We start from the raw sequence: 10417 nt of genomic DNA on the forward strand, positions 1-10417 counted from the left end.
AGACAAATTTCAGTTAAATATATTTTTTCAGCATCATTTTTAAGAATCACCCTTCATTCACTAGTGATAAGATGAGAATTGGTGTCGATTTGGATTTTCTCTCAAAATAAGATCACTTTGTTGTAAGCATAGCCAAATCAACAACTAACTCTCAACATCAAATTTAAATTCTAAAGATGAGTCACAATATAAAACAAATATTATTAACCGAGAGTATTGAGTTCCCGGGTCGTCTTCCCTAGGAGTTGCAATTAAGTGTCATATTATTGGCTATGAAGGGAAATGAGGGTTGGATGATTGCAAGCAAGAGCAAGTACTATAAATGGCAAGAAATTAAGTGCAAGAAGGTAACTTAGCATGCAAGAAAGTAAATAGCAAGAAAGTAAATGAGCATGCAAGGAATGTAAATGGCAACTCTTTGCAAGAATTGGGGAATTTAGGGTTCCTATCCTAGTTATGGACTACAAATATGGCAATTATGTGGAATCAATCCAAATCAGTCAATCCTCCTTGAGAATTAGTCAAAAGGCGTAATTGATCTCAATCCATAAGTTCTAGTCAACTCACTAATTACTTAGTGAAAGACTAGCGTCAATGGAAACTAAACCAATTAACCATTCTCACACAATGTGGAATGGACATCCACAACTCAATTCCACCAAAACACCCAATTTTTTAACTAAGAGTGTGAAAATTAAACATGCAAGAAATTAAACATCAAAGCAATTAAATAAACATGCAAGGAATTAAAAGTCAAAGCAATTAAATGCAAGGAAAGAAAACTTAAAATGCAAGAAAACCTCTTGGCAAGCAATTGGGAGCTAATGTTACCTATCCTAGCCATTGACCACAAACACATGATGATTATGAAGAATTAATCCTACTTATTCAACCTTACATCGAAGATAAGTCAAATAGGCATAGTTAATTTCAATCCCTAAGTCCTATGTCAACACTAAGGGGTCACATAGAGTCAAGGGAGACAAAATCAACTAACTACTCTAATATATCAAACAAGAATGGACATCAATGACTCAAGGATCACCAAAGTCATCAATTTCAAGCCAAGAGTGGAGAGAAACTAAGCAAAAACTAAACCAAGCATTTTATCAAACACTTGGTGTGTATGAGAATAAAATAATATTAAATTATATTAAAGTAAAATCTAAAGCTACCAAAGCAAGAAAATAACAATAACAACTAAAGAAAGCAATAAATGACATGGGAACATAAATTTGCATTAAATGTAAATTAAAATAACAAGAGTTTCATAAAACATAAAAATGACAAAATAAAGGAAATAACAAGAGGAATGAAGAAGAAGAAAGAAGCAATAACAATAAATGACAAGGAAAAGTAAATAGAAACAAGAATTAAAAGTAGAAATTACAAGAAATTAAACTAACAAACCCTAATTCTAGAGAGAGGAGGGGGGCTTTTCTCTCTAGAGAACTACACTACATAATGCTAAACTAACCCTAATTTCTCCCCCCTTTCACATGGAGTGAGGCCTTCCTTCATATAGCACTCAATCAGCTTCAGAAAGTCCAAAAACTGGGCCCAGCGATTTGCAATAAATGAGTCACGCGCTAGGACCTGTGCGTACGCACAGGTGTGTGCGTACGCACACATGCTGATTTTCTTCTTGTGCATACGCACAGGTTGTTATGCGTATGCACACATGGTTTTGTGGCTCTTGTGTGTACGCATAGGGGGTTGTGTGCACGCACACTCCGATGTGTGCTTCTCCTTTGTTTTCTTCATGTTTTCTCCCTCTTGCATGCTTTTCTTCCACTCTTATCTTGCCAAATTAGCCTCTTAGACCGAAAATCACTCAACAAACATGTCATGGCATCGAATGGCATAAAAGTGGGATAAAAGAGATTAAATTAAGCACAAAATAGCATGTTTTCACAATTAGGCTCAATTTAGGGAGAGAACGCAAAAGTATGCTATTTGGATGAATAAATGTGGGTTTATGTGTGATGCCAGGGCATTTTGGCCAATTTTACTGACCTTTTCTTTACTGTTTTAGGGTAGTTTCATGCATTTTCTTAGTTAATAAGCAAGTTTTGGGTAGATAATCACTTACATCTTGATTCAAGAAAACATTATGAATTTCATGTGATTTTATGAGAATTATGCATGAATTGAATGACAAATTGGATAATGCATGTCTCATAACTTGGATTAGAGCTTTGATACACTTTATTTTCTTGATTTCAGGACAAAGGAAGCAAGGAAGAGCAACATTAGCAGCCACGTTAATCTAATTAATGTGACCACTAACGTGGAATAGGAATAAACTTGCAACGTTAATGAGAAAAGTGATTGCCAATAATGCCTTCGAAACCATGGTGGCCCACGTTAATTGCCACGTTAACTACATTAACGTGGTAGTTAACGTGGAGAGAAAGGGAGCTCCAGCGTTAGTGGTAAAAATGAATACCACTGACGCTCCAAATTGGCAATTAGTCACGTTAAGAGTCACTTTAACTTAGTTAACGTGAACTCTAACATGGAAAGGAAGACCATGCCAACGTTAGTGACACTCACCTTTGTCACTAACGTTGGACAAAGCCCAATTGGCCACGTTAAGAGTCACGATAACTACATTAACGTGAACTCTAACGTGGGAGGAGCAAGGAGTCGCCAACGTTAGTGACACTCACTTTTGTCACTAACGTTGGACCAAGCCACTATGAGCCACGTTGGCTGCCACGTTAATTACATCAACGTGGAAGCTAACGTGGAGGAAGGAATGATGAACCAACGTTAGTGACACCCACCTTTGTTACTAACATTGGAGATGGCTATCACCACAACGTTAGTGGCCACGTTAAGACAATTAACGTGAGGCACTAATGTGAGAAGGGGCGTTTGGAGCGTTAGTGACAAAGGTAAGTGTCACTAACGCTCTCGAGGCTAAGGCATGCCCACGTTAAGAGCCACGTTAGTTATACTAACGTGGACTCTAACGTGAAAAAAGGGGGCTAAGAGCAACGTTATTGGCAAAGGTAAACGCCAATAACGCTTGCGATGGACTAAGAGGCAACGTTAGTGGTCACGTTAGTGCCACTAACGTTGAAGTTAACGTGAACCATCTTGGGCTAGGAACGTTAGTGAAAAAGGTGATCGTCACTAACATTCTCGAACCCACATTTTCACTTAACGTTAACGCCACTAACGTCCTAGCTAAAGTCCATGCCTACTTCACACTTCCTCTGCAAGTAAAGCTGAGCCCACTGAAGATTCCAAACTGCTTCAAACTCAAGATCCAAAGGTCCATATTCAAAGACTTGAAGAGCCAACTAGAAGATCAGAAGAGTAGTATATATAGGAGTAGTTTTGAACTAGATTGGGAGCTTTTGGCATTGGGAGAACTACTCTTTGTATAATTTTACTTTCTCTGCAACTTCTAGTTTTACTTTCAGAATGTATTCTCCATCTTTGCTTTCCATTCCCAGAGCTATGAACAACTAAACCCCTTTCATTGGGTTAGGGAGCTATGTTGTAATTTGATGGATCAATAATAGTTTTCATTATTCTTCTTCTTTCTTTTCTCTTGATTTTACTAGAAAGCTTTCAATCTTCATCAAATTGGGTAGTTGTCTTGGAAAAGAAGCTATTCATACTTGGATCTCTTCGGAACCTTGGAAGAGGAATGAAGAAATTATGCTAGAAATGCTTTCTCATGTTGGACCAAATTAGGGTTTGGATGGATAGAGTGACATATAATCCTACCAACACTTTGATTTGGGAATACATGTGGTATAATCAGTGACCACTCTTCATCTCTTCTCATGAGCAATTAGACCAAGGAATTGGCTATTGATCAAGATTTGAGAGATTGAATTACCAAGGAATTGGAATTCAATCACTTAAGATTGCCAAGGAGATCAATAAATGCATTGATTGAGGAAGAGATGAAGATGAACTTGATCCGGAGAATACAACATCTCCTGAGTCCAATGAATTCCCCATTTCTAATCTTACCCATTCTCTTTACTTTCTGCCATTTACTTTTATGTTCATTTCCCCAAATCCCCATTTAAGATTCTGCAATTTAATTTCTGCCATTTACATTTTGCTCTTTAATTCCAGCATTTAAACTTTCTGTTATTTACTTTTCTGCCATTTAATTTTCTGCAATTCTCAAACCAAATTCGGCTTAGCTCAACTAAAACATTCCTCCAATTAAAATTGCTTGACCAATCAATCCCTGTGGGATTCAACCTCACTCTATTGTGAGTTTTTACTTGACGACAATTCGGTATACTTGTCGAGGGAGAATTATTGAGAAACAAGTTTCCGTGCATCAAGTTTATGGCGCCGTTGTCGGAGATTGATTTTGTATCAACAATGATTAAATTGGTGGATAACTAGATTGAGCAATTTTCTTTTGTTTGATTTAAATTCTATTTGAGTAATTTACTTTCAGTTTTAGTTATTTCCTTCCCTTTACCCCTATCCGTTAGTGGTGTTCTCGTAGTTGTTACAATTTAGTTCACTAACCCACTAACTGTTTGATATATTGCATCACTCACACTAACAACAATTTTTTTAACAAAGAATACTCTCTATCTTTCTTTTGCTTTGGCCTTGTTAGTTGTATGACAGGTAGAAGAAGTGGGGCTTCAACTTCCTTCGATTCCGAACCTGAGAGGACCTTCCTTAGACTAAGAAGGGAAGCAAGAGGAAAGAGAATTGTTGGTGCTGAGGAAGAGGAAGAGTACTTTGAACCAGACATGGATGAGAATATGGAGAACCATCATGAAGAAGAGGCTCACAACCATGGCAGAGAAGGTCCAGCAAATCATGCTGGGAAAGAGAGAAGAGTTCTGGGCTCTTACATCAATCCAAACCCAGGAAACTGTGGAAGTAGCATTCGAAAGCCAAGCATACATGCCAATAACTTCGAACTAAAGCCACAGCTCATCACCCTTGTTCAGAACAACTGTTCATTCGGAGGAAGTGTCCAAGAAGACCCCAATCAACATCTAACCACATTCCTGAGGATATGTGATACTGTGAAGTCTAACGGTGTTCATCCCGACACCTATAGACTGCTTTTGTTTCCCTTCTCACTCAAGAACAAAGCATCCAAATGGCTAGAATCCTTCCCGAAGGAGAGTTTAACATCCTGGGAAGATGTGGTGAACAAATTCTTGGCGAGATTCTATCCTCCTCAACGGATCAACAGGTTGAGAGCCGAGGTACAGACCTTCAGGCAACAAGATGGTGAGACTCTATATGAAGCATGTGAGAGGTTTAAGGATTTGACAAGAAGGTGCCCACCAGATATGTTCAATGAATGGGTGCAGTTACACATCTTCTATGAGGGTCTTTCTTACGAATTAAAGAAGGCAGTAGACCACTCATCTGGGGGATCTCTGAACAAGAAGAAGACCATTGAAGAAGCCATAGATGTCATTGAGATTGTAGCTGAGAATGACTACTTCTATGCTTCTAAAAGAGGCAACACTAGAGGAGTAATGGAGCTAAATAATGTGGATGCACTGCTGGCCCAGAACAAGTTGATTACCAAGCAGCTGGCTGACCTTACCAAGAAGATGGAGAGGAACGAAGTAGCAGCAATCACCACCTCATCAGCAACTCAAGAAGGAGTAAATGCAGAGGCAGAGGGTGATCAGGAACAAGCCAACTACATTGGAAACTCACCTAGGCAGACCCATGATCCATATTCCAAAACTTATAATCCTGGTTAGAGGAACCACCCAAACTTTGGGTGGGAAAATCAATAAGATCAAGGCCAAGATCAGAGACGCCACAACCCCAACAACAATGCAACTCACCAACATTCCACACAGAGATCATATCAGCACCCACCTAACAACACACCTCAACATCCATACCAAAGCCAAAATGGCCCTTCTCATCACTCTAACTCCAATTCATCAACATCTGAGGATAGACTCTCAAGGATTGAGACCTTACTTGAAGGCATATGTAAGGAACTCCAAGAGAACAAGGTGTTCAAGGAGGAGGTGGGAGCTAATCTCAAAAACCAGGGAGACACCATTCAGAGGCTAGAATTTCAAGTGGGATACCTCTCTGAGAAGATTCCCAAACCTACTGACAGCTTCCCAAGTGACACAGAGAAAAGCCCGAGAGGTGAAGCAACGAAAGTAAGATGGGAAGATTGCAAGATGGTCACTATAAGTAATAAGGGGATTGAGGAAGAGCTGAACAAACCATTAGAACAACCTGGAGGTACCTCAGCAAAGAAACAGGAAGAGGTTCACCAAGAAACCAAAATTACACAGAAGGAGATGCTGAAACTCTATGCACCTTTTCCCCAAAAACTCAAGGGTGGTGTAGAAAAGAGAATATACTCAAAATTACTTGATATGTTTGTATCTCTCCATGTGAACATACCATTCATCAAGGCTCTCCAACAAATGCCCTCATACATTAAGTGTATGACAGAGCTGCTGACCAGGAAAGGCTCACTCAAAGGAGGGCAAACAATAGTGATGAATAAGGAGTGCAGTGCTCTCATTCAACCAGAGTTGCCTACAAAAAGGAAGGACCCATGGAGTTTTCACATCCCCTATGCCATAGGAGAAACAATGTTTGACAAAGGACTCTGTGACCTGGGAGCAAGCATCAACTTAATGCCTTTATCCCTTATGAAGAAGCTGGAGATCAATGAGCTAATGCCCACAGACGTAGTCATCAGGCTGGCTGACAAAACTAAAAAACAAGCAGTAGGAGTGGTTGAAAATATGTTGGTGAAGGTTGGGAACTACTTCCTTCCCACAGACTTTGTCATATTGGAAATGGAAGAGAGTCACCTTCACCCAATCATATTGGGAAGACCATTCCTAGCTACAGCAGAGCGCTCATAGATGTGGAGCGAGGAGAGCTAATACTGAGGATACATGATGAACAACTCGCATTCAATGTCTTCAAACCCTCACAAGAAGCAGATCAGGAAAGCAAGGAACCAAGGGGAGAGCACGACAAAGCACTGGTGGAAGAAACAAGCATTGAAGCACAAGCTGTACACCTGGGAATCCCTTTGGTTGATGAACAAGACAGTCAGCAGTTGTCACAGAAAAAGGAAAACCAGGAGGAACCTAAACCACCAGAGTCATATGAGACCAGCAACAAAATTTCCTTGGAAAAAGAGGTCACAAAGAGCAGGGCAACATCAAAAGGAACAAAGAAGAAGGCACCAAGGAGGTGGAGGAACAAGAAGACCCCTACAGAGGACTTCTCTCCAGGGGATAAAGTGATCTCATCTTATTTCCCAGTTATCCCACCTCATCTCCCCACCATCCCATCTCAGCTACCTAAAGTTTTCACCATCAACAGGATTCTCTCCTTAGAACATGTGGAGATCCTTGATGAAGCCAATGGAGATAGATTTACTGCGAGGGGGAAGATTTGAAGCATTACCAACCACCCTGACAAAGTCAGAATGTCAAGCTAGTGACACTAAAGAAGCGCTTCATGGGAGGCAACCCATGTTTTATATGCTTTTAAGTAGTTAATAATGCAAGGTTCATGAATTCCAATTCAACTCTGACATATACTTGAATGAATCCTTTTATGCAACATATAGTGAAGAACAAGTTTGGTGTTCAAGGCACACTAAGAGGGCATGAATGCAATTCATATCATGTCACTCTTAGAACCTTGAACAAAACTTTGTACACCACATGGCCACAAACTAAGTTTGGTGTCACCAATGTTGCATACATGGACAATTCAATAGACAGTTGGTTTGCAGTCATGAATAGCACTTAGTTAGTTAGAAACAAAAACTTTAAAAAAAGTAGTTATCCCATTTTGTTTTAAATTTTGCCGCCACTTTCCACAATTTCATTAATCACATCCCTTTTGTTTTGTAGGAGAATTGATGGGACAATTGAAGGAGGAAGGGTTCGGCCACCACAAAAGGAGAGGACTATACACGTGTCTTCAAGGGAGATGCATTGGGAAATGTTGCCATGCAACATTGGAAGAATGACACGCTTGGAAATCGAACCAAACCCATCATAAAGTTGATGATCCTTGTGCTCATCCCATGCTAAACCCCATCCATTCATCATACACCCACTCCATCAATCCACACCTTTCATTCACTCACCACTTCCCTATATAAGTGGTTCTTATTTTATACTCCCTTTCACATTCTAATTTCCATCCTTTGTACTTCCCACTTTTGGCACCCAACTCCTCTTACCCCATCAAAAGCACTCTCACCTACTCCTTTAACTACACTCTATCCAAACCCAATCGAATTTCACCAGCAACTCATACTCCTCACCACCTTTACATACCAACTCCTATTGATGGCATCGTCAAGCTCTAAAAGAAGAAAGGGAAAGGAGCCTATGGAGCAACGCCCTTTTGATGAGAAGAAATTTAGAACCTTTCACCATGCATTACAATTCGGGTGGATGGTTGATAAGGAGATCATCTATGAGCTAGGCTTTCAAGTAAGAAAAACTGAGTGCCCCGAAATCACAGAGAAGGTGGAAAAGAGAAGATGGGAGCTCCTTACTGATCCAGTCATAAAAGTAAATGCAACTCTTGTAAGAGAGTTTTATGCAAATGCAGTCAGGTATGATAAGGCAGATGAATCCTATATAAGCTTCGTAAGAGGGGTGACCGTGGATTTCAGTCCTATGAGCATCATGAGGGCGTTAAAGCTAAGAACCATACCATTTGCAGAAGAAAGCTATCACTCCAAAATAGATGGCAGTCCCGATCATAACAAGATTGTGCAAGATATTTGTGTACAAGGGGCTGATTGGGTACGAGACCCTCAAGGGAAGCCCAAGTTCATCAAGAGAGGGGACCTCACTCCTGAAGCAAAGGGGTGGTTCGAAATTGTAAGGAGATCCATCTTCCCCACCGGGAATAACTCAGAGGTAAATCTTAAGAGAGCAACAATGGTGCAATGTATACTAAAAGGGGGAGAGATCAAGGTTCATGAACTCATAGCCCAAGGCATTAGGAAGATGGCTAAGAAAAGCGATTCTGGAGGAAGGTTGGGCTACCCCAGCACTATTTTCTGTCTGTGTGACAAGGCTGGGGTGGTGTTCGAGGATGAGAACCCTGAGTGGATAAAAGTGGGCATCCCAATTACTGTTCGACGGATGCATGCTGTTGCATCTCCCCTACCTCAAAGAAAGCAAAGAAAGAGGCCAGCCCAGCAAGTGGTAGAAGGACAAAACTTAGAGGAGCAAGCCCCTCTGGACATGCACCAACTACAGGAAGCCATTGATGGCTTATCTAGACAATACTTGGAAAATCAAGGGGCACAGAAAGAGCTTCAACTACAATTGATGGATCGTCAAGAAGAATCACTCTCTAGATGGACGAATCAACAAGGGGAGTGGCAAAAGCAATTAATGGAACAACAACTGGAACAAGGGAAACAATGGGGTGAATCCTTCCACAGGATAAAGCAAAGGCAGGATCAACAACAAGAAGCCATCCAAAAGCTAATCAACATCCAAGCACATCAAGGTGCACACATACATGAAATGCATCGGAAACAATTAGAACAGGCAGAACTCTTTGATGAATACAGAGCGTTCGCAGAGGTAGTTTACATGAACGAGACTGGACATCATGTAAACACTCAAGCCAGGCTAGGGTACTTAGTTGGACAACTGCCTATATTGCATCCGGGAATCACAAGATATGAAGAGGTGAAAGATGAATTAGCGCGAGAAGAAAGAGAGAGGGTAGAAAAGGGTCACGAATCAGTAAGGAAGGCACTTGAGGAGTGGAAGAAAGCCAGACTGGCACGGATACAAGGAAGCATAAGTGGACACAAAGAGGACAAACAAGAGGGAGAGCATGAGCACTCCCATGAGTAAAAGGTAGTGGAGTTCCCTCTTTGTTCCATCTTTTTCAAGTTTTAAATAAGGAAATTCATGTATGAAATAGAACATGCTTCCATGGTAATTTAGGATTTTAAATTCTGCCTTTAAGTTTACTGCTTAGGTCTATGCTAGCTGTGCCAAATTATCTGCTGCATTTTCACCTTGCTTACTTGTATGCTTGTCCTTTGAAGTCAAATAAAAAGAGATGTTATGAAAGACCAGAGTGATGTTCAATTTGTGGATTAAATTTCTTAAGCTTGTGGTGTAGTAATTACTTAGCTAAGTTGGTTCACCAACAAGGTAGGAAGGCAACTATCTGTCCTGAATCATATGCTTGAAACACACCCCATGAGACTAGCTACATAACAAGATCCTAATTAGAAAAAGAGAAAGAAAAATGAAAGTTGAGAAATAAAGAAAAAGAATAAGAAATAAGGCTAGGCACCAAGGGTTGAACCTTAAGGCATGTGTTTGTGGTGCTCCTGTGCAAAGGATATACTTGGATGAATAAGCTCTCAGGGGTGCCTTATCACTTGGTAACTTGGGTT

The 10417-nt window shown here is 40.4% G+C and overlaps 1 non-coding gene across 1 annotated transcript; it reads right to left on the reverse strand.

Moving 5' to 3' along the window:
• Window positions 1-5201: 5201 nt before the first annotated feature.
• Window positions 5202-5308, reverse strand: LOC148565180 (small nucleolar RNA R71). Its single transcript, XR_015884905.1, has one exon. It is a non-coding gene; the product is annotated as a small nucleolar RNA R71 (small nucleolar RNA).
• Window positions 5309-10417: the final 5109 nt, after the last annotated feature.

This window comes from Arachis ipaensis, chromosome B5, assembly GCF_059453495.1.
Source record: "Arachis ipaensis isolate K30076 ecotype BB chromosome B5, ASM5945349v1, whole genome shotgun sequence".
Lineage (NCBI taxonomy): Eukaryota > Viridiplantae > Streptophyta > Magnoliopsida > Fabales > Fabaceae > Arachis > Arachis ipaensis.